Source organism: Adiantum capillus-veneris, chromosome 18, assembly GCF_014529385.1.
Source record: "Adiantum capillus-veneris isolate H3 chromosome 18, ASM1452938v2, whole genome shotgun sequence".
NCBI classification, from domain to species: domain Eukaryota; kingdom Viridiplantae; phylum Streptophyta; class Polypodiopsida; order Polypodiales; family Pteridaceae; genus Adiantum; species Adiantum capillus-veneris.
Window position 1 is genome coordinate 2,329,366 of NC_140948.1, and position 24,948 is coordinate 2,354,313.

Genomic DNA, 24,948 nt, shown 5'->3' on the forward strand with positions numbered 1-24,948 from the left:
TATTGAGGACCGCCATTGACAAGAAAAGAAACCGAAGGGTTGCCTAAGGGGTGGCCAATTGCATGTATGAAAGCTATATAGTGGAAAGGTCGCAGACGTCGCCATGGACCGATTTGTAGCCACCAAGGGCCTCTATCATAATCTTGGATAATGGTTATGTAATACATAATTCGTTGATGTTTTTTTTGCCGAGTTCACCATCAATCTCGTCTTTTGCCATGTGCCCGTGGTAGCGGTGGCTCCGGGATTGCGTGTGCACACACACACACACACACACACAGAGATTGATTGTGTTTGCAGATTGAAGATGGTTTTGTGTGCGGTCGAGGTTTGCGAGGCCTCTCGGTGTAAGTGTGTTTACGGATATATGTGCATTGATGTGTGCATCAGTAAATGCGATTGTGTGTAGCCGAAGTTGCTTGTAAGTGAGGCTGTTCAGTGCAAGTTGCAGAAAGTGTGCATGCGTGTATGTTTGTGAGTGGTTTGGGGTGTTGGGTATCTGCTGGGCTATAGAGAGGCATCCAGTTTTTGTCCTATGTGTGTTCCCATTTCCCCCATCCCAACGTCTTGATTGTAATTGCATTGGACCTGATGTTCAAGGTCCAAAATTAGGAATTTTACTTATTATAATTCTTGGCAAATACCCTAGATTTTGGCATAAACCCTTGTTGTCTAATTGGTTTGCCCTAAAGAAACATGGATAAGTGAATGGGTTTTCTCAAGCAATGTGTTGGGCCACCTTGAAGATAGTGGGGAAGGAAACGTCACTTGGGTTGGGGGCTTGACCACATAATTTTGCAAAAAAACTTGGAAGAATATTAAAATTCTTAATAACGTAGATAGTGAGCAAGGCTTTGACAGAGGATCGGGTAAATGCTAGAATGAAAAAGTGATGGTTAAGCCCACTCCCATAGTATTGTACTGCGCTGTCAAAAAGCACAAGTGGAGAATCTGAGTGATGACTATAGCATACAAGATTATTGCCAAGGTTATAGCACTAAGAGTGGCTCCATTCCTAGGCACAGTGTTCACCACCCACCAACATGGGTTTATCAAAGGATGATAATTCTATGACAACATTGGACAGCAATGATCAACATCAACTATGAAAAATTCATTGAGCAAGAATAACTCCTCCTACAGCTTAACTTGCACAAGGTGTATGACATAATCTCATGGTCGTACATGGAAGAAAAATGAAGAGATTAGAGTTTGACCCCATCAAAATGTGTGCGATAGTCCACACCCTTCGGGAGGTTAGTTGCTTTGATCTCCCTTTCAGCGATAGGTTTGTGGGGATGTTTGAAGTAGATAGATCAATCAAGCAAGGTTGTATGCTTACCCCTCTAGTATTTCCAATTGATTCTAATCCACAAGTGTACTTGTGATGCCATTCGAGGACAACATTACAAAATGGAAGATTCAAGGACTCTCACTACCAAGGGGAAAACAACTACTAGACAAATTATTTTCCTACAATTCTTTGCTCTTTAAGAAATCCAACTCCCAATTTCAAAGGACACTCGAAATTTTCCAATTGTTTGCAAACGCTTGAGGCTCAAAGTGCATTATCAAAAAATAAAGATTGATTATAGAGGATGACTCACTTGGCCCACCAAGTGGTCTGGAGAGATAGTCTCAAAAGGCAAAGTATTCAAACACCTTGTTGCATCACTAGGGGTGGACATTTTAGAATAACAAACACTAAGTTGGATCTTGAGAAGGTGGGAGTACACACTCCTTCCCTTCTAGAGACGATTGACTATGATTACTCCTTTATGACTCCCTGCATCTCATGTATTGTGCCCTTAAAATGGCCGGATGTAATTGAAAAGAATTTTTGAAACCCATCAAGTGGTTCCCATGGAAGAACAACTCAAAAGACATTGCCAAAATGGGAATGTGTGGCAAGACCTAAGGACCAAGGGAACACCAGGATCTTGTACCCCATGAAACATACCAAAGCCATGTGCGCAAAAGTATTTGTCTCCTTAGCAAATCAAAGTTAGGACTAGGTGTCCATGCTTGGTATATGGTCAACAAAGTAGAACTTACTCTCACAAGAAGACCCTTGGAAGGAGACTAAAACAAAGGGCAAAATTATAACTCAAAGTTGGGCTTTTCTAAAGCTTAGAGGCTACACAAAGATACCACTAAGAAAGTGCAATAAAGTGACATCATCACTGGAATGGAGAGAGACCTTTAGATACTTTAGATGCATCATCTCACAGTGGTCCCCTTTGCTCTCCAAGTTACGATAAAGGAGGGAGGAGGATCCCTGAATTCCTTTGAGAGGCAACACAAGGGAGCTACTAAGAAAGTGTAGTAAAGTGACATTATCATTGGAACATAAAGAGATCTTAGATACTTCAGATGCTCCATCTTACAATGGTCCCCTTGGCTCTTCAAGTTACTTAGAGGAGGATCCCTAAATACCTTTTGGAGGGAAGTTTCCAAATACGTTAATAACAAAGGGATCTCCAAGCTGCCCTTTAGGTTATTCCACCCCTGCTTGGTCTCTTCCACTCCCTTCTTGTCCGTTCCACCTTCCGCTTGCCTATTCTCATCCTTGCTAGTGATATGATCGTCATACCTCGTGTCAACAGCATCTTGTCCGACAGCATCTAGCTCCACTTCCTGAGGCACTTTACCTCCCACATTGTTTTTATTCTCCTTAACATCGTTGTCCTCGTAGTCACTCTTTCCTTGATTGTCCCCCATGGTATCCCAATGTTGTCCATTCTCACTCTCTTTCCCTTCCACACTACTCTAAATCATGGAGAACATCCCCTATCTCTTTAGTAACCTCATCCTCCTCCCATATATGACTTGCAGCAGAAAACTTTGTGGCACCTTGGCCATCCTTACCTCTCCATTTCTTCCACTATGCCCAGTTGTTGCAGTATCCTCTTCCTCTGCAAAATAGCAAAAGACAGCATGTACTTACAACAACTTCACATTCACTGGAGGTAAACACATGATTTGCAGAACACGCACATACTTATTCTTCACAACATGATGCCCAGTGACCCAGGACTTTTCCACCTCGGGGATCACCATAGTACAACCACGTTTGACACAATGATCCCTGTTGTGTAGCAAAGCATTGAAGCCAAGGGGTTGATACTGATGTCGGCACTCAAGCATAAAATTTTCAACAACCCCTGTGGACTCCAACTATGGAGAGAGAGAGAGAGAGAGAGAGAGAGAGAGAGAGAGAGAGAGAAATCTGCTACATTTCCAAAAAATAGCATGTAAGGGGTCCTTATTTGTTCTTACTACTCTAATGATAGGTATTTTTAGAAGATTTCATTAGATGGTGTTAAATTTATGAGCATCACCATCTAATGAAATCTTCTAAAAATACCTATCATTAGGGTAATAAGAACAAATAAGGGTCACCCTTAAATGCTATTTTTTGGAAATGTAGCAAATTTCCCTCTCTCTCTCTCTCTCTCTCTCTCTCTCTCTCTCTCTCTCTCTCTCTCTCTCTCTGTGTGTGTGTGTGTGTGTGTGTGTGTGTGTGTGTGTGTGTGTGTGTGTGTGTGTGTGTGTGTGTGTGTGTGTGTGTGTGTAAGCGGATGGACAAAGTCATGGAGGTAGATTAGTGCCAAGTGAAAAAGGGTGTGCTTGGGAAGAAACACTTGACTGCCACACCCGGTCCTCTTCTATACTTGCTTGTTTCACAAAAGATGGAGGAAACTACCCATCTTCCACTCCTTGGAGGAGAGAAACAACATCACAAATCTAGCTTGATACCTTCAATTCTCAAGGTACCTTTCAAACACACACACACACGCACACACAAACAAACAAACAGAGGGAGAGAGGGAGAGGGCCAACTAGGAGACATCAACTCCTCCATAGTCCTAAGAATTTTGAAATTAAGAAATTCCTTCTATAAGTGAAAGCCCAAAAACTATTAAACCCCTTTTGTGAAATAAATTATGTAACTCAACATTAAATAAAATACTCTTATGTCGTTCACACGTGCTATCTTACACATTTCTTAGTGGACACCCCAGACCTTGATGGCGCTCACTAACAACACCTCCACCTTGCATGGCTAATCCAACTATATTTCCGTCTCTTGACATGGCCTCTTTGGGCACCTCTCGTGGAACAACACATGGTCAGTTGCTACATCAATATACCATGGGCAGTGCTCCATCTCCTAAGGTTTCAAAGCATGTAGCTCTAATGTATGCATACATGAATGTGGTGAGTGCATTTGTATCAAATACCTAGCCAAGAAAGGAAGGTTTGGCAAAACTAACTTTGATACTCCTTTGATATAAGAAAAGACAAAAACCTAGAAAAAAATCTCAAATATCATATACCATTCCCCATCAATTCAAGAGACAATAGGGATTCAATAAATCTATAGGCTAGCCTATGTGCCGCCATCCTCAAAGCATCAGCCTTTTTCACAATGTGGTTCTTTGCATCTTTGCTCCTATACCTTGCAGTGGCTTCTCCACCAAAATGTCCAATTCCTGTACCTTCATGGGCTTCTCTAAGCACTGCTTCCTACTCATGCCGAGGTACACATCAGTGTAAAATATCATCTGCACATACTTTGTGGAGTTTTCTGGTAGCTTGGGGGGTTCACTCAAAATTATGTAGAATAGCACATGAGTTTGACACAAGGGGTTAATTTCTCTTTTGAACTTATAGAAAATACATACATTAGGGTGTTTTAAATTGAAAAAAAGGAAAATCTAGATACATAAGGGGTCTTTTTATTGAGAAAAGTGGTACATAAGGGTCTTTATATACTTTTAAAAAAATAGACTAGGGGGTTTCATAACTATCTCTTGAACACACATGCGATACAAGATCTCTATATAATGAACCTCTTGAGTCTGGCAATGACCTCAAAACGGCAGCTTTGTAGTGCCATCCTCATTTTCTAATCTCTATAAAAGTGATTAAGGAATAACCTTTTTTCAAGTAAGTAAACATGGCTTCATGCCAATAATGCAATGCATTCTGACTACTAATAAGGCAACATGTGGAAGATTCTCTTCAACACCAACACTTTATACTACTCCATCCACAAAATCTCAAGGTTCAAATTGTGATAAATAATTGTCGATAGTATGTTGTTCCCTTGGTAAGTAAATGACAATATATGATGATGTATACTCGGATCTGAAGAGGTATCAACCGCTCTATGTGGTGGGGGCAAAGTGAATGATCAAACAATGGAAGATTATAAGCTACCATAAACAAGAAACTTATAGATTACCACCTCATCCTAATGCTACTTAAGTGCTAGGTAGAATTCTAAAATTTGTGTTGATGTGGGATGATTTGGTTGTAAACCCCCAAACCAAGAAAATCACCACAACAAATATCCAAAACTTGGGCATTCATGTAGAAATGCTACTCAGAAACGGGCTAGCCTACCAATGTATGCAAGATATCAAAAATAAAATGAGGGCTTTATTGGTAAAAATGCAGATAGCCAAGGACCATAAGTTTACAATCTTACTAGAGAACAACATGTCCAATCTTTGGGTCTTAGAAATCAAATGACCCTCCGTACGAGTAGGAGATTGTAATTGCATTGGACCTTGATTTTCAAGGTCCAAAATTAGGAATTTTACTTATTATAAATCTTGGAAAATACCCTAGATTTTGGCATAAACCCCGGTTGTCTAATTGGTTTTCCCTTAAGAAACATGGATAAGTGAATGGGTTTTCTCAAGCAATGTGTTGGGGGCCACCTTGAAGATCGTGGGGAAGTAAATGTCACTTGGGTGGGGGGCTTGACCACATAATTTTTTAAAGATTTTTGGGAGAATATTGAATTCCTACTAACTCAAATAGTGAAAATCGTCCAAACATACTGGCTACTTCTTTAAAAATTGCATTTGTATAAAAGATTTTCTCGAAAGGTTTCAAAGGTTTATGCAATGCTTGTGCAGGGGCATTGTAGAGATGAAGGCCTAGGGTCTTATGACAGGGGAAAATAACGATGGTCACAACTATAAGCAGAGAGGAGAAGCGTAGATGGAGAAGATGGAGGAAATTGAGGTTGTTTTGTTGTCAACATATGAAAGCAGAGTGATGTCAGCCTGCAGCCTACATTACTGACGAGTTCCTACCCCTTGGCCTCATCCGCCCCTGCCTGGTGTTATGATCCGCTATTGATTTTAGAACCCACAGCCACTCTTGCTATTCCTCCTACTTGCGCATATGACAGAGAGAGAGAGAGAGAGAGAGAGAGAGAGAGAGAGAGAGAGAGAGAGAGAGAGAGAGAGACATCACTAAGCTTCTCGCATGTTGTTGCATGAAGGAGAGACAGGGGGAGAGGGAGGGCATGACAACAAGCAGAGAGAGAAATGCATGCATGCAAACATCGGGCATAGTGACAATGTGGTAGGCGGACATTATGCAACGAGGGAAATGCATGTGGATAAAGGTAGGTGTGTGTGTGTGTGGGGAGGGGGGGGAGAGAGAGAGAGAGAGAGAGAGAGAGAAACCCAAGTATCTTCAAAAGATTTCGTTCATTTTGAACTTTTTCAAAATTGAGCACACATACTTAAATAGTGAAAAAGTGATGATTAAGTCCACTCCCAAAGTATTGTATTGCTCTTTCAGCTAGAGCTAGAGCTTGACCTTGAGAGGTCCACTTTTCAAAAATACCTATAACACATACATTCAAAGGGTATTTATCATAGTCTTGTATACACACTGACATAATTCACAATGATTTAAAAGACCCTTTTCTTTCATAATTTTGTAACTTTTTCTAAAACTTTCATTTTTTTAATGCCTTCGATAGATGGAATTTTGTAACTCTGTGAAATATTTTTGACTCCCCCACCCCCCCTCTCCCAACACCCAAAAAACCAAGGTGAAGTTTCACTTTGTCATTCTAAAATAATACAATGTAAGAAAGATCAACCCGTATCAAGTTGTGAAGCGAAAGGTACAATAACAAGGTGATGAACAAGAAGGTTTGCTAAAGTTTTATGGGGAGTATTTTAAAATCAAAGCGTACAACAGCATGTCATGTTTGTTGTGTTTTAACTTCAAAATATTTTGTTCATTGTATATAAAATCATATTGTCCACTATACATAGATAATCACAAATTTTTTATATATTGAGAAAGGTCCCACTTAAACAACATATTGGCATTGTAAAACAAAATAAAATGAAAACAACAAAATAAAAAGACCCATTGATAAAGTAAAATAACCAAACAAAATAAAAGGACCCATAGATAAAGTAAAACAACCAAACGTTTTAATGAGTGCATAACAAAAGGTAAGTCTACAAGAATAAAATAATAATAAAATAATTCAATAAATAAATATTTATGAGATCCTTAAATGAAAGCACTCTTTCACAAATTAAAATATTGAAAGAAATTTTATTGAATCAATGCTTCACATCATGATTCATATAATTTTATTGAATCAATACTTCACATCATGATTCATATAATACATCAAACTTAATTTATTGTTATTTAAGGTCTTTTTGAGGGGCAAAAAAGATCCATTTAATTTAATATATTAAACCCAGTAGGACACTTATAGAGACAGAGACAGAGATTGAAATGGATGTCTTTGATTACATTTTGTTTTCTTGTGCCTCTACAATATATATTCCATCCATCAATTCTTTAATGTGCATTGTGTGTGTGTGTGTGTGTGTGTGTGTGTGTGAGAGTGAGAGAGAGAGAGAGAGAGAGAGAGAGTACTACACTAATTATACAAGAATTAGTTGAATGTTTATCAAACTCTAAAATTAGAATGTAAATATTCAATAATTATTAAATGTTCTACACTAAGTGCGAGACGTCATATCGGTACACATACTAGGTCTACGGGCAGATTAACTGGAATCTGCCGAGATCCGTCTCCCAAAAGCAAAACACCAAAACAATCCTCTCTCTCCTCTCTCTTCGTTCTCTCTTCGCCCACCTCAGTCCTTGCGCAGTAGCTCCCTCACCGTTTTTCGTGACTGCATCGCGCTCATGCCTTGCACCTGCGGCACGCAACCACTGCCTGGCTTGCCTGGACACGAGCTCCATCGCCCACCTCAGTCCCTGCACAGTATCTCCCTCGTCGTTTTTCGTGACTGCACCACGCTCATACCTTGCAGCTGCGACACGCAACCACTACACCACACCTCCCCATGCATTCCTCTCTCCCTCCCTCTCTCTTCGAGCTCCTGGCGATCGCAGAGCTCACCATGACCTCCTCTCTCGCTCTCTCTCTCTCTCTGGCGATCGCAGACCACGCACGTAGAAAATCAGACCACGCGCATAAAAAAATCTACTTCTCTCTCTCCCTCTCTCCTCCACCTGTCCCGCAACGTCTTCACATCCCCCTTTTCAACGTTCACCCAAGACGGCATCTCCCGAGATACCCTCTAATGAGAGGTGCTTCAAAATTGGAGAGACATACTAACCAAATCTAGAATCCAAAAATATATACACTAGATGTTTGATGTGCATTTTGTGTGTGTGTGTGTGTGTGTGAGAGAGAGAGAGAGAGAGAGAGCACTACACTAATTATACAAGAATTGGTTAAATGTTTATCAAACTCTAAAATGTTTAGTAAATATTCAATAAATTGCTAAATGTTCCACAATAATCAAATCTAAGAATGCATAATATATACACTAGGTGTTTACCACCAAGAATATATACAATAGATTTACACCAAAAGCAATCTCTGAGCATCATAAGTCATTTAGCTAAAAATGGTTCTCTATTCAACATGTTTACAATAAAGTCTATTTTGAATACCGAGGAGGAAAAACATGAAAAAGACACGTATCTATTTGTATGCATGCACCTATTCTTCAACTTATAATTTGAAAGTGCAAGAGAAAGAGACGTAGACAAATATACACACACATATAATATGCATATATGGGGAGAGAGAGAGAGAAATGAAATGAAATGAAATGTTATATTAACGTCTTCAAAAGGCCATAATGACCTATGAGACCCGAAAGTTACAAAGTGGTGGATTTGATACAAAGTCAGAGTAACAAAATAACCTAACAACAGTACAAAACAAAGATATATACTATGGGGTCCTAAGTAGGTCGATGTGAGTCAAGCAAAAAATGGGTGGCTTGTTGGGATAGTTGAATAACAAGAGATCTAGCATCGGTCGTTGGCGAATCTCATCAATTCCTCCATGGTTAGTAGTCTGATCGGGCGTCGTGCATGCCTGGCCAGCGTGCTCCGAATTTTCTATCGTAGCCTCCGTCGATGCTGTGTAGTTCTTTGCAGTGGCGGGCGTTCAATCGCTTGGTCAATCAGTGTGCCTCTGGTGTGAGACGAGGGGGAGCTTTGTTGTGGGAGTGGCTCTTGCGGCTGTCCCCTGTCTGCTCTGAAGAAGCATGTGATCCGTCTTTGAGACTGGCTAGCCTCACCATTCATCAGGCTATCTCTGTGTCTGCGCAGCTCGAGCAAGAACAAACCCAGACATCTCTGATCTTCGTATCCCATGACTCTTGAGAGTGGTCCAAAACCCTCTCTGAACAAGCAATGGAAGCGGTCTCATATCTCGTAGTAGACGGGGCAGTGGCATGTATAGTGTAGCTCTGTCTCAGGTTCCATGTTACACAAGGGGCATGTCCTGTCCTCTGCTGGTACTCCGCTGTATCTCCCAGTCTCAATCCGCAACTGGTGAGAAGATGTGCGTAACTGTCCAATAGCACATCGTATCCCATGAGACAAGTGGGTATCCATGTATCTGGGTCTCGCCACAAAACCATCTTCCGTAAGCTGGAGAAGGTGGTCTCTGTAGAAAGCCATCTTCGTGCCCAATTCATGTGCTGGTTGTATCCATGTCCTTCTGGTGTCTAGCTGGGTGAGATCTTGGCGGATGAGCTTGGTGATCTCTAACTGTGTAAGAGTGAGAGATGGTGCATCCAATGAGTGATGGAATGGTGGTAGCCTGTCTATGCTGAACCCATGTGCCTGAAACCATGATGTCATCCCCCCATACCAGCATGTTGTATCTCCTTGTATGGCTAACTGTCGAGAGGATTCAAGTGTTATGCGAGCATATCTGTCTCTAGGAAGTTCCCATGTGCGGTTTATGAAGGAGACTGATCTGGTGAGTGCCTCCACCACAAGTGGGGGGGGCGCTAGCTCTGCTCGGATAATGGCCCGTGGTACTAATGCCTTGGCTCTAATGAGCTGCGAGATCATAGAGACGAGAGGTTTCTCCATGTCCCCCATCCGTCTGAGCGACCCGGCCTCCCGTGGTGATCCAGTGAAGGTCCCCATATCTCGGTTCCATAGAGTAATGCAGAAGCCACCAAGGTGTCAAAGAGCCAGAGCTTCGTCCGAGGCTCCTGAAACTGAACCTGCGAACACATCCTCTCCAATCTACCCAATGCTGCCTGGGCTCTAGTGAGTCTGGTCTCTACTGCTCTTCTGAGTGAGAATGCAGGTCCGCTAAAAACCACTCCAAGGTAAGTGTAAGCGTCTGTGTACTCCACAGTCTCCTGGGCGTATGTGAATGTAGGTGCTGACCTCCTGATCCACTGTGGGGTGGTATTAAACACCATAACCTTGGTTTTACCCACGTTGACAGACAAACCACTTTCGTGGGCAAACGTATGCAAAGCATCCAATTGACGTTGCATTCCCTCTGGGGATTCGGAGATCAACACTATGTCATCAGCATATAACAAAAGTGGAATCCATGTCCCTGCCAACTGAGCACCTTTATCCCATCGCTGTCAATGTAGTCAGAAACCTCATCCACATACATACCGAAAAGAGTAGGAGAGAGCGGGCAGCCCTGCTTCACCCCAATAGTGGAGTGAACCGGTGTAGAAAGTCCCTCCGGGGTGCGTGCATGCCTTACTACTGATCTGTACATTGCCATGATCCCCCAAATGAGTTCTGTGGGTACTCCCATTTCCTGTAATCTGTGCATCATTCTAGCTCTTGGTACCGTGTCGAAAGCTTTGCGGAAGTCCACAAAGCTACAATAGATCCGTCTCCCATGAGATCTACCTTCCTCGATGATGGCCCTGAGTGTTAGGATATGGTCAAGAGTAGAGAAGCCTCTCCTGAATCCTGCCTGCCCAGTTGCACGTATTTCTTCCCTCTCTGCCCATCTACTCAGCTGTTGCTCAAGAATGGATGCATACAACCGTGCCAGTGTGTGCCCAATCATAATAGTGCGATAATTCCCAGGCTCCATGGGGTCTCCTGATTTGAAGATAGGTACAATCGTAGATAGGCTCCAAGTGTCCGGTAGGCCCTCACACATGGCACGGTTAAACATCACTGCTAGTAGGTCTTTGGCATGCATGAAATGCTCAGCGACTACGCCATCATGATCATATGCTCTCCCAGTCTTCATCCTGTCAATAGCTTTCTTCACCATCTCAACGGTGAAAAAGACACATGCGTGTGGACATGGATCGGGGGGGTTGGGGAGGGGCGGTTGTCTAGGTACTGTGTACAAAGATGATGCGTACTGACCCCAAGTCTCTGTGGAGGAAATAGCGGGGGGGGAACTTCTCATGAAAGAGCCGCCACGCCTCACGAGAGTCCTGAGTCAAGAATAGCTGATATAGATCCTGTTCGAGTCGAGCCAAAAAAACCCTATTCTTCCGCTGCACCAGGCGTTGAAAGTCAAACTGTGACTATCTGTGAGTGACATCCCCCAACAGCACGTCCCTCTGAAGTCTGGCTCTAGTCTGGCGGCACTCCTCATCGTACCAGCTGTTCTGAGGCATGCTCCCTGATCGGCGGCTCTGCTCAGGCTGGGTGTGTGGGTAATGCTTCTGCTGCTGCCTCATGTAATGTCTGCATCAGTATAGTAGTTAGCTCCTCCACAGGTCGCCCTGGGTCCTCAGTGCATAGGCGTCTGTAGATTCCGTCCATGTATACAGAGTCCGTCTCCCGTGTGAATGTGTAGCGAGTAGGGGCTACTACTCGTGGCCTGTGTGCTACACTGAACTGAAAGGAGATGGTCATCGACACCAGAGCATGATCCATTGCCACCCCAACCGGTCTGGGCCAAACTATGAGATCCTGGATACTAGAGATGAGATTCGGTTGTGCCATGACATAGTCCACTGTACTGGCTCCATGTCTGTGTGGGAAGCATGTAAAACCTCCCGCAGCAGGAAATCTCTGTAGGCCGTTCAAGATGGCCAATCCATGTGTAGTGCCCATGTCTATCAGGTGTCGCCCATACTCAGTATATTCCACATTGTGTGATAGCCTGGAAAGGCCCGTCTCTACAACATCTAGCTCTCTTAGCATCTCCTCTGAAGTATCATAAAACACTGCCTGGTGACGGGCAATCCTATCATTGAATTCCCCTAGGATGATAATATCACCGTCCCTAGAGAACTCCCATATGTCATCATCCAAAATAGAGAAAGGGGACTGTCCTCTGGGTGATTCATAAGCTGATGTACTCGGGGGAAAGTAGGAAATAGCTAGATAGAGGTATCTGCCTGTCTCTGCTTTCAGCCTCACCCACATGTACCTAGCCTACTCGTCCCTTGGGGCTATATGTATCAGTGGCTGCAGATCCTCTCTAAATAACATTTCCACTCCCCCCGAGCCCCGCCCTCTGTGCTCTGAGCGTGTCTCCTATCTGTAGGCTGTCTCCCACATGTATCCACTGATGTGAGGCATGGATTGCTCAGGGGCCTGGTGTGTCTCAGAGTAAAAGATGATGTCTCTTCCAGTAAAGCTATCCTCAAAAGCACTCACATCAAGACGCATAGATCCATTGCAGTTCCAGGCAGCCACTTTGAGTGTGGTCCCATAAGTCTCACACCGTCATGTGGAGCGTCGCTCTAGTATTACCACTTTTCCGTGTCGGTAAAAAGTGATCTTGCCTTTTCCCCTTGCCGCTCTAATCTCCGGCATTACTTCCTGCATATGAGCGATCTGCGAGAGGGTGAGATCATCCCCGAGAAAGATGCCAGTCTCTTTAAGAGTTGGTCTTTTTTTCAAGAATGACTTCTTTGCTTCCATGGAGGGAAAACGGAGGATGAGTGCTCTTTCTTTTGAGGTTTCTCCACTGCTTCCATTTTTCTTTATGTTGCCCACTCTCCATGCCCTTGTGTGCATCGGCTCATGAATCTGCATCAAGGCTGTGAGTTCTTTTACTTATTCGTCCACATTGCCTTTGTCTTTAAGACCGCAAATTCTCACATGTAAAGCGCGCACCCTTCTCCTCTGCTCCTCCTCTAGTGTCTAATTAATGATGTTGTTGGGTGTGGATGTGGGCGTTATCTCCTTGCCTTTTCCTTTCTTGGCCACCTTGATCCATTTCTCGGCTTCGTCCGCCTTCTGTTCAGTTTTGGTAAGAACATCCACCCAAGAAGTCATCATTTCTTTGTGTTGTTTTTCTCCCTCTTTGATGGCCCGTACTTGCTCCTTGATCGTGTTGATTTCTTCGATTATTGAGGGTTGCAGTTCGCCCTCTTACAGTGTGTTTCTTGATCGTGCTTTGGCGAGATCTTTCTTGAGTGACGCGATCTCTTCCTCTTGAGTCGTCACTCGATCTTCCAACGTGCTTATCTTGCTCTCTTGGATCAGCATGCCTCCTTCGAGCATGTTTATTGTGCCCCAATGTGTGTGTGAGAGTGAGAGTGAGAGAGAGAGAGAGAGAGAGAGAGAGGGGGGGGGGGGGGGGGGGGGGGGCAAGTAATCAATCATACTTGTAACCAAATTTTTCCTCCCACTAATCTACGAGTGCCTTTCCACTATGATAATCAAAAGCATAAAATAAGCATAAAATATTCGATCTTTTAAGTGGGTTTACAAATTTTGAGGAAGCCAATTATTAAGAAGAGTCTATACATTTGTGGAAGCCAAAGAAAGATACACATAGAAAAAAGGTAAGGAACTGTAAGCACCATGAATATTAGGCACCATGAATATTAGACACTTCTCCTACAAGAGCCCTTTTGTTTAAACAAACAAAACTATCTTCCATTTGTTTTTAATCCAGGTATCAGGTATCAGGGCTCGGGTATAGATCTGACCCTTTTCCAACAATGCCTAGAAAGGGAAGCTTCCGACATAAGCCACCTAGAGAGGGGCCATGAGTTTGTGAGGACTCTACAACAAATTTCATGGGTGCAAAGTAGACAGGTTTTGCATCCCTTGTACAAGTGCATGTTTCATGTAGCGGGTTGAGGTTTTTTGTGTCCTTCTTTAGGGTAGAACATGTTGTGTAGGGCAACAAGCTGCCTCTTGCAGCAAGTGATTTCTTGCACACAAGTGTGCATGCAGGTTACAAGGATTTCATTAACGTGATCACAAACACGCAAACATGTTAATAACGTTGAGTGATCACTTTTAAAACACGTGACCACGTTAAATTTTTACATAACCTTCCTGTTAACCTGCAAAAACCACCCAAATCGATAGTCTTGTCGGGCTTTTCCATATCGTGGCGTGCCCACTAGTGGGTTTTTTCCATACCCAATGGGACCACAATGAATAAATAATAGCTTTGTGGGATTTTGGTGGGTTATCATGTCACCATTCACTGTCTTAAATGTGATCATGTAAAGCGTTATTATGTGAATATGATAACAACACATGGTAAATCACAAAACGTTTCATGTGATCACGTGATTATTAAATCCATGGTGGGTTAACCTTCCTTGTCCTCTCTCTCTCTCTCTCTCTCTCTCTCTCTCTCTCTCTCTCTCTCTCTCTCTTTAATTTTCTTTGTGGGTTACCTCCATCCCTCTCTTTCTCTAAAAATCCATGGTTGCTCTATTTTTCTTTGTTACTAAGAAGGGTCCTAGGCTCTCTCTATCTTTCTCTATGAGAGTGAACGACCCCAACATTACCAGCGTTTTTGCATCAATTTAGCCCATCGTTTTTGCATTAATTCAGCCCAGCAGTTTGCATCAAATCAGCCAACTGTTTTTGCATCAAATAAGGATTAGCACAAAACTTTCAATATTCAGTATTTAGCAATTGTATTAGCATTGTGCAAGCAATCTAAAGCAAGTGCTTGCTTTGGAAAACAGAGCAAGAGGGCTCTTATGGGTGGTTGGGACCTGACATGCAGTGTCGTCTCTCTTCCCCCCCCCCCCCCCCCCCCCCCCCCTCTCTTCCCTCTCTCTTTCTTTGTTGTGTTCAATTTTGGCAAGTGAAATACTAGATCTAAGTTGAGATCCTTAAACCATTCCGCTACAACTCTCTCTCTAACTCTCTCTCTCTCTCTCTCTCTCTCTCTCTCTCTCTCTCTCTCTCTCTCTCTCTCTCACACACACACACACACACACACACACATGAATATCCTGTAAGCATCACTCGCTTTGTGTCGATCGAGCAGTGAAAAATCCACTAACAATCTAGGGAGTAGTCTAAAAGCCTATACTTAGTAGTAGGATTTGTACCAACTTCCAAGCCAATAAGTACACATAGAGGTCCACAATAATATATTACCTCAAAAAGCCCCATATGAGTGTGTATACCAAATGTGTGGTACTCTCACAAAAGCATGAGAAGTTCTTGATGGGCTTTCTATTCAAAATTTCATCACTTGGAGTGCATTGTGTAGGATATGCCCAACATGGTTGTGGCAAGGAAGCACTCTGTTGTTTTCAGCCATTTGTACCTGGCGGCGCTTTGATCAAGATGTATGTCAATTGTGGTGCCCTCTCATGGGGTGTACTATTCAGTACCCCCCAATATAATGTGCATTTGCAGGGTGATTAAAAAAACCCTTTTTTAACATGTTTGAATGAATGAAATGACCCCTTATTTTAGGAAAACCAAAATTGAATATAAAAACCCCTTATTTTTATGAATCACTATTGAATTGCCTAATTTTTTTCCATTTTAAAATCCATCCTGCTGAACTCATGCAGTACATTAGCATGATTACATAATGCACCTCCTGAAGGTGCCCTCAAGAAAGTACAAAAAGCTGTTGTTCTGGGTTGTTGATTGCAAGATACCCAATTGTGGCAATGAAGATTTGGGCTATCTTAGCCAGATGCGAAGGGAAGGCCTTGCTCCAAATGCAATCACTCATGCTTGCACCTTAAAAAGCCTATGGGTTTATGCATGATCTTCACATTTCACTCTGAGATTGCTAGTCAATGGTTGTTAACATGGCTGGGAGCAATCTCGATAACAGTTAGTCCAAGGCTCATGGAGAATGATGTCATGTCTAGTAGTGCTTTGGTTGATATGTATACCAAAATGTGGCGCCTTTGTGAAATCACAATGTTGATTGCATGATACTCCCAACCTTGGAGTGGCAAGAAACCTCTTGGCTATTTTAACAAAAGAGGAAAAGTTCTCGAAGGCCAATCTCTCTAGTATACTATGGCTTGGAAGTTGTTGATTGCAGGATATGCCTAAAATAGTTTCAGCAAAGAAGCTCTAGACTGTTTTTACCATTGGAGCTAAAAACACGTGCAAGAAACTCTGAGCATCTCTATAATCGTAGATGCTGAGTATTTTGTAAGCGTCATTGTCTTTTTGTCCATAGGGTGGCTAATCCACTGATAAATCTATGGAAGAAGCAATATTCTCTACACAATATCAAGCATAGACAAGAACCAATCGAACAATGTATGCTCAAATAGAGAAGGTTTGTCGGTCTAAGGAAGAGTAAAATGGACCAATGAGGACTTCAATTTACTATTGAGGTTGCCAGTGCATTACATGGTATATGTAAACATTTTTCTTGGCAACTGAGTTTGTGTCAAGAGAACTCAAAATTGAGCTTCCAAAGCTTGCCATCGGTTCTTGCTAAACTCAGCTCTCTTCTCCTCTATTAGCTTCCATGACCACTGAAGTTGCAAAAAACCACATTGTATCTTCTCCTACTGCTCAGGTGAAAGCAGGTCATAAACTTGTGAAGAAAGCCAAGGTTCCCAAGGAGAAAAAGCCCAGTCTGCGATGGGGCCTGCCACTCATCCTTTTTACCTCAAGGGTAATGGTTTTGTCTACATACTCTTCTGTTTAACATGCTAGCTTCTACGTAATTTAGCGGTGGTTCTCATCAAACTCTATGTAATTCCGTCAAAATTGTCAAAGGTAGGAAATTTGCAGATTCCATGGCTAAATTTGCCTACTCGTATGATGCTCTCCTAGATGATTGTGGAGCCTATCAGTGCCCTCAAGGAGAAGACGGTGAAGCCAACCTGCACTATTGAAGAACCTTAACGGGAAATGCGATGATGGCCCTCCACCTAACTTCCAGAAGTAGCTATCTGTACAATTGGAGAAATTTTTGGAATAGACAAAGCTATTTTAGATCAAGCACTCTTTCAAGATTACAAGAAGCATGTGGCAGTGAAGAAACCTGGTGTGCCAAAGAAGCCAGTTGTGGTGAAATCACCCAAGCCCAAGTCCATGAAATCAAAGCCGAAGGTGGTTGTGGAGGTAAAGTCTACAAAGACAATTGAAGGCTATGGTGCCTACAAAGGTAGCTCCTACTAGGATCTTGGTAGCTTGGTATAAAAGACAACCTTCTTCTAGCACTCATGAAGCAGAAATCTGCTTCACAACCACGCCCAAAGGAGCAAAAAATTTGACAAGCTACAGACATGAGGCCAATCCAAGAGCCTAAGCATTTTCACTAGTTTAGATGAGAGAAGGATGTTTGAAGGTTTATCCGATTTGTCAGAGAATAGCCAAAGCAGTTGGTGCACATCCGAAAGGATTGCTTCAAATGCTTCTACTAATCTGCATGAATGTGATACATCTTGTGATTTTTGGTCCAAGTCCGGTCTTGACTTCTTCCCACACCTTCCTACGTGTCTTGTTTCCATGAAGAGCATTCAAAGCCTATTGGAACTCGGTACTGAGAACTCCTGCTCCTGGCCAATCGCACTCCAAGATGTGGAAACAAAGTGAAGATTTGGTTCAGCTATTGATGAAGTGTCTTGTATATAATGGAGACTGCAATGAAGTAAGCTCCAATGTTTCTTTCATAGAAGGACCTATTACTGAGTTGGGTCCAAGGTTCTCTCTAGTCTTCACTGCACGAGTGACTTCTACCCCAAGCATCATCAATGTTTTTGCATCACCTCAGCCCAGTGTTTCTTGCATCATCTCAACCCAGCATTTTGCATCAGATCAATCCTACATTTTTGCATCACATCACTGCAACATTTTTGCTTCAAATATGCGTCAACATGAAGCTTCAATCTCAAAGTTTAGCCATTGTATCCGTTGCACCTCTCTCTCTCTCTCTCTCTCTCTCTCTCTCTCTCTCTCTCTCTCTCTCTCTCTCTCTCTCTCTCTCTCTCTCTCTCTCTCTCTCTCTCTCTCTCTCTCTCTCTCTCTCTCTCTCTCACACACACACACACACACACACACACACACACACACACTCCTCAATTTTCATGGGTGATGCATATCCTATAAGAATGTCTGGATTTAGTCGATAGGATGGTGAAAAATTAAATGAAAATCTAGGGAATAGGCAATACTAGCTACACAAATCAAGCATATACAAGGACATCATGATGAGTCATCGAGAACGAGTATCCTTGACCAGTCTAAAATCTTGTGCTCAGTAGAACGATTCATAAGAGCTTCCAAGCTAGTAAGGTACACATTGAGCACCACAATAGTAGGTTACTGTAAAAAGGCTCATATGGGTATGTACCCCAAATGTGTGGTACCCTCCCACAAAAGCATCAAAAGGTCTTGGTAGGCTTTTCGTCCGTATCAACAAGAAGCTTTCCATATTCAACATTTAGCTATTGTATCCACTGCACCTGACTGACTCTGTGAGTGACTCTACAATGACGGTAATCAATGACAAAGAGTGGTTGCCTTGAGTGTTGGTTGCCTTTGAAATTAATTGAGTTACTCATTTATGTAATATGGTGAGAATGGTTTAGGATTAGTGCTATATGGTAGCAAAAGCAAGGTAGCATCCTGAATATGAAGAGCTCGACATTACTTTCATATACTCAGCTAATCAAGTGAGCAGGCTTTATGGTATTGTGGTTATATCAAATTGATTTATGGGTCGAGAACAAAAGTGGACTTAAGGTCTGTTCTTGAACTATGGCACACACTTGAAGCCTCATTCCATCCAGTGAAGATACAACATTTTTCATTATCAAAAATTGGCATACAAATGCCTGACATATACCCTCAAGCGAGACACATACTTTGTAAGTTGGCAGGAGTCAAAACTTTTTGAACATTAGGATATCTAATGATGCAATGCAAGATGTGGGCACAATAATACAAAACGTCATCTATAATTGGCACCCAATTGGGAATAGTATTTGATGGCTATGCAAAAGAGTATCCTTTAATAAAAAGGCGAATCACCTTGAGCATGATATATACCTTTATATATAGCTTATATGAATGTTCAAAAACATATGAAAGCCTGTGCAAGAGCAGTGCTCGGCCAGTCTCACACACACACATAACAAGGATTTTTTTGAAAAAGAAAATGGTTCTATAATTGTGAGTAGGCATGTCTTTTTTTTTAAAGCAAAACTCACAATTGCGAGTGAATTATATTAATCAACCCAAATAATTACAAGGTCTTGTCATGCTCGTGTTGAGCCATGACATCATCTAGGGACCATAACTACATCGGCTATCCTGGCAGCCATCCAACCAACTCACCCCCTTATCCTTGATACATAAGGTCCATTATCATGTTCTTCTGAGATCTTTTAATTCCCAATAGCCAATATTTTCCCCTGTCCTAGGCATGCCCTCTGCTAACAACAAGGCACAAGTAGTCCTAGACCAATCCTCTGAGTGTTGCTTGTGCCCAAGCGTCCATATTAGCACTTTGCTTTCTTGTATAATTTTTGTGAAGCTTGCCACGTCAAGACCTCCTTCAAACACACAGTGGTGCCTTGTCTGCCATACATTATGTAAGAAGAAGTACCTGACGATTTGAGTGCAGATGAGGATGGCAGGACCACCTGAATTCTTCCCTCCAAGGAATAGATCAGTCTTGTAAAAACCAAATTTCTATGTTCTTTGGATCCACTTGCATATTTTCCCTGCGAGGCCTTTGATAGTTGGGCAATCCATGAAGAGGTGGGCCATATCTTCACTAGCCAACCTGCACCCCAAGCATCGATCTGACCCAATCCCTCTTTCTTGAATCTTCACCCCCGTCGGTAGAGCACCCCAAATTACCTTCCATAAAATACCTTCACATGTTGCGGAACCTTTGGCTTCCAGATGTTCTCCATTACTTGCTCCCACTTTTCCTCCGGCCATTGTTTTTTCCATATCTTGTTAAGGGGGCTAGACCAATTCTTCTTATGCATCATTATATGGTAAATGTCTTTAGGATGGGGTTTCCATAAGCGACTATTTTCGGGCCATTTCCAGGCATTCAGTCAAACTCCGAATCACAGATAGGCATCACTATATTGTCAAGCTCTTTCCTCACTTTGTGGACCAGCAAGACCTCCAAGCTATTCAGTTAGTACTGGGTAACCAGAAGGTCAATGGTTTTCCAGCTCTTGTTGTCACTGTCCCAGAAGTGCCCCAGTTAATTCAAACCCTTATTATTCAGCTTCCTGGCTGTCTCTATCCAATAGCGAATTTGTGGTAGGTCTACAACCTTGAAAAGCCAGGGGGACCAATGCAAAATGGAGTTCTTGAAGTATCTGGTTTTTTCCCCCCACTTTAAGACTCCTACTGCTCTATTGCATTTTCTTACCAATTCTCCTAAGCTGTCCCCCAGCCTTAGGGTAGTCGCAAAACAAGCCTTAAAAATGTAAAAATTGAGAAAAGTAAATAATAGGGATTATTTACTTTTGAGCATCAGAAACAAGATTTTGGACTTTTGAGCTTGTATAGTGTTAGAACAACATAATACAAGGCCACTGGCCAAGTTTGGGTTCCATCGAATCCTTATTGGTACCAGTTAACTCAGTTTCAAGTTGCAAATTACTCCTTGAGCTCCTTGTAAGGATAGAATTTGGAAATCTCAATTGCTGACTCACTTAGCTTAGATTGAAGAACCAGGTTGCAGGCAAAGAATTGGGAGCTTGACAAGAGCTGAATTCAAGCCAAGTGAAAAAAAACGGATAACAATCTAACCGCAGGTTAGGTTATTCAAGGCCTAAATTTTCATCATTTCAAAGGCTGCAATCAAATCTGACACTTTCAAGCTAGAGTTAATCAACTCTTGTGAGTTTAAGAACTTGTGAAACGTTGCTAATGATATATATTAAACATCCCCAAATCAGGACATCTTGACAAAGGTTATGATCCATTTTAATAAGAATAACCATTAATGATTAAACTGAAATCAAAATATTGCTTGAATTTCTTCGTGGTGGAGTGATTAAGACTTGAGACTTGAAACGTCTTACAAACAAATCAAAATATCCATAAAGATCAACAATATTTCTCAAATCTGTATGAAACTCCAGTAATCTAAATTAAATACTCTCACTCAATGCGACACCATTTAACAAAAAAAACATATTTATATTGCATTTATAGAGGAATCCAGCCTCATGAAAATAATTACAAACGGAGACAATGTTGTTGTTGCTAGGCGTCTTCGACAAGTATTTGTCTTCCTCATCTAGAGATTCATATACACTTGAGTATTTGTGTGTCTATGACACTAGGGAAGATAGTAGTACTATATGGATGGCTTTTCTAAAAGCTCCTAGAGAGTACCTATTGGTTCAAGATTCTACAAAAATTCTACTATTCTTATTAAAATCCTTTAACATGGTAGTGAAAGGTTCCTCTCGGAACAAAAATATAGCGATTTCCATCTCTGCACATGGTTGCTTGCTCATGTTCTCTGAAAAAAAAGTTGACTCTATAAGTAAACAATAGATTATGTGAGCACAAAGCTATAAAGTACAAAATGATATCGTTCTAATAATCTAATGACAACTATACAAAGAATAAATTATAAGAAAAATATTTCATGACTCTCCATAGATAGCACAACTTACTTGCATTGTGAGACTCAATCACATGCTACACAACTATAGATGGCGCACCAAAGCCATGAACAAAATAGCACCACCTAGTGTTAAGAGGTGTGAAGCCTAAACATTGAAAGCCATAAAGAGGTTTGTTCTCTCCAGCATGATAACTTAAACATGGAGATGATGTTAAGATCTGAATATAAGCTACAAGGGTAGTTTTCTTACCATTCTATCTTTATGTTGGAGATGAACCCTTGCAATGCCCACATACTATTCACACCTCCTCTTGTTGTGGTATGCAAGCTCATACTTTTGCCACCTTCGGGAGTAGAGATTTCCATGTAGTGTGAGTGAATGAAAGTAGAAGGAGTAGATTCTTGTTTCATGGTGTAATGGAAGTGAGAGAAGGGAGAGTAGCTAGCTTGTTGTGAAACTATGTGGTGGGCAAGTGGAAGAGATGGGGGAGGAGTTTGCTTGGTGCTACAATGGAGGTGGGAGAAAGCTAGCAGAGAGATAATGCTGGACTATAGGGGGTGCATGTGGTTGTTGAAGCAATGGAGAGCTTGGAAAAGGGTTTGTAGAGAGAGAAAATCACTTTTTAGCTATAGAATAGGTTTGGAAAGACTTTGGAGGGTGGAAAATGATGTTTTTTTTTTTTTTTGAAAAAATTCAAATTTTTGGAATTTTTTTAGTGCACGTTTTTTACTTTTGGAGGTCAAAAATACTTTACTGACCATGAAATAGGTTTGGAGACCTTTTAAGGAGGGAAAACTTGAAATTTGAAATTTTTTGAAATTTTGAAATTTTTTGAATTTTTTAGTGTATTTTTAAATCCGGGCCAAAAAGTGAGGGAAAAGAGGTCAAAGTGGTCCCCGCCCCCTTTCCCCTAGCCACCTCCCTTACCTTCTCACTAGGTAAGAGGCCATTAAGAGGTGTAAGGCTACCTTGTCCCCCTACTTTTTTGAGAGTATCGAGTGTGTCCACCACCTTCTTCCTAGTGGTTGGCCTCTAATTACCCTTAATCGCAAAGGGTCCCTAGAGGGTTCATATTTTTCCTAATGGTGCGGATAGAAGTTCAGATATTCAACCCGAGTGTTTATCCAGAAATCTACACAAGCCAGCAAAACATACAGTTATTGCATATGCAATCAGGGTCATTGTACATGGACTACAGTGGTCAGATCTATAATCGAGAACCAGAAATGAAAGATCCAACAGATCAACCAATTGAAACTAGTCTAATTGGAGAACCAAGCAAAAGACGGTACAAAGGTCAAATGGAGCATTCTACAACTTGATGCTTAGTGTTTTAAAAGAAGATGCCGACAACTTGGCCAACATAGAGGCAGAAACTTCTCAACTAGAGCTTGACATGACAGAACCAAATGAAATACCACCAATCATGGCATATTGCCCAGATTGTGGACGAAAAGGTGGACATTTTGCTGAAAAGATTGTCTAAGAAATCCTAACAACAGGGATACATCAACCGCCAAGCAAGGTACGGAGAAAATTGGAAATGCGAATCTCGATGTAAGTGCATTTAACTCGTCACTTTTAATGCAATCGGATGATTCTGCATTACCATTAGAAGCATTAGTAAAAACACTACAAGTACAAAATCAGCATAAAGATGCACAGGCACCTGAAAAGCTTAGAATTGATCCTTTGAACAACAAATTCTTACATGAATTTAGTTAGGGTGACTGAAGGTTGAAAAGACAGTTAAATTTGCAAATGATTTTGCATCCACAGTCACAAATGTGCAATCATTCACGAGTCTAAGGGACACACCAGACAGAGTGATGTTAGCTTTGTATGGTACACATAACTCATATGCACACTATGTAGACCAAAAAGGGCAACTATACAAAAAGGATCAACCAGTGTTTGAACGGCCCACATACCAGCTCATAGAAGTGCGTCCAGTGATAGATCAGAAAGGATGGTTCATTTCAGAGGAAATAATATATTATAGCCCATCCTCTCTAGAGATGAAGGATATTACTCAAGTCAACCCAAAAATCTGTTCAGAGCCAAACTCGCCTCCATTGGAAATCAAGCTTCGATGTTGTGACCAAACGAGCATATACTTCGACCAAAACAGTCGTAGATATAGACGAGAGTCTAGCATCTATGATGGCTTGGATCTTGAAACCACAGAAGCTCATATCATAGGTAGGAGACCCATGGGATAGACAATATTAGAGTAAAGATAATGCTGTAGACTTGGGGAATAATTTGTCATGTTTCACGAAGATACATAGGAAACTATGCAAGGCTTACAGATGCCAAACATCAATAGTGCTACCCAAAGTGTACCTTCACAATCCCAAAAGGTAAGACTCAACCAGAGCCAAACAGTTTTGAGCTCTCACAAAATAAAGCAAGCTATAGTGATCATCCTAGGAAGGGGGAGCGGGAGCTGCAAATTCATCAAGCTCAGCTCTAGTACCAGAAAAGGCTACACCATTTAGAAGCCAAAGAACTTCTAGCCAACAGACCCCTTCAAAGCAAAAACCATGGGAAGACCATATGGTTGTTGGAAGTTTTCCATTGAGCCAGAAACCATCAAAATCTGCAAAAAAAAATTATTCTATGAAGATCATCGGGGACAAAAGTTTCAGTTGATCTCCACAATTCAAAGTCAAAAACCAAAAAATCCCATAGTGTTCAAGCAATTGCGTGAGACCAAGCTCGCATATGCATATCGAGATGCAAATGGCAATGACTCTCAGCATGTTTATGACCTTGTACAAGCCCCTATGGATGCTAAACATGAAGTCAAGGACTATCTGAAGATGATGCAAAGCCTCAAGCTGCCAAAATAGGTGACAAAAAAGGAGAGCTAAAGTCCAAAAGGCTACACAACGGTCACCACCAAAATCTCCTCTGAAGAAACAGATTCTGCCTGACAGTATAATGGACCTTTTAAGGTCAAAGGTTACTCAAATGCAGGAGGACAATGCTCAACAATTGCAAAAAAGTGCAGTATCACAGTCATACAAGTCGACATCAATAGAAGTAGGTGATCAACGCAAAG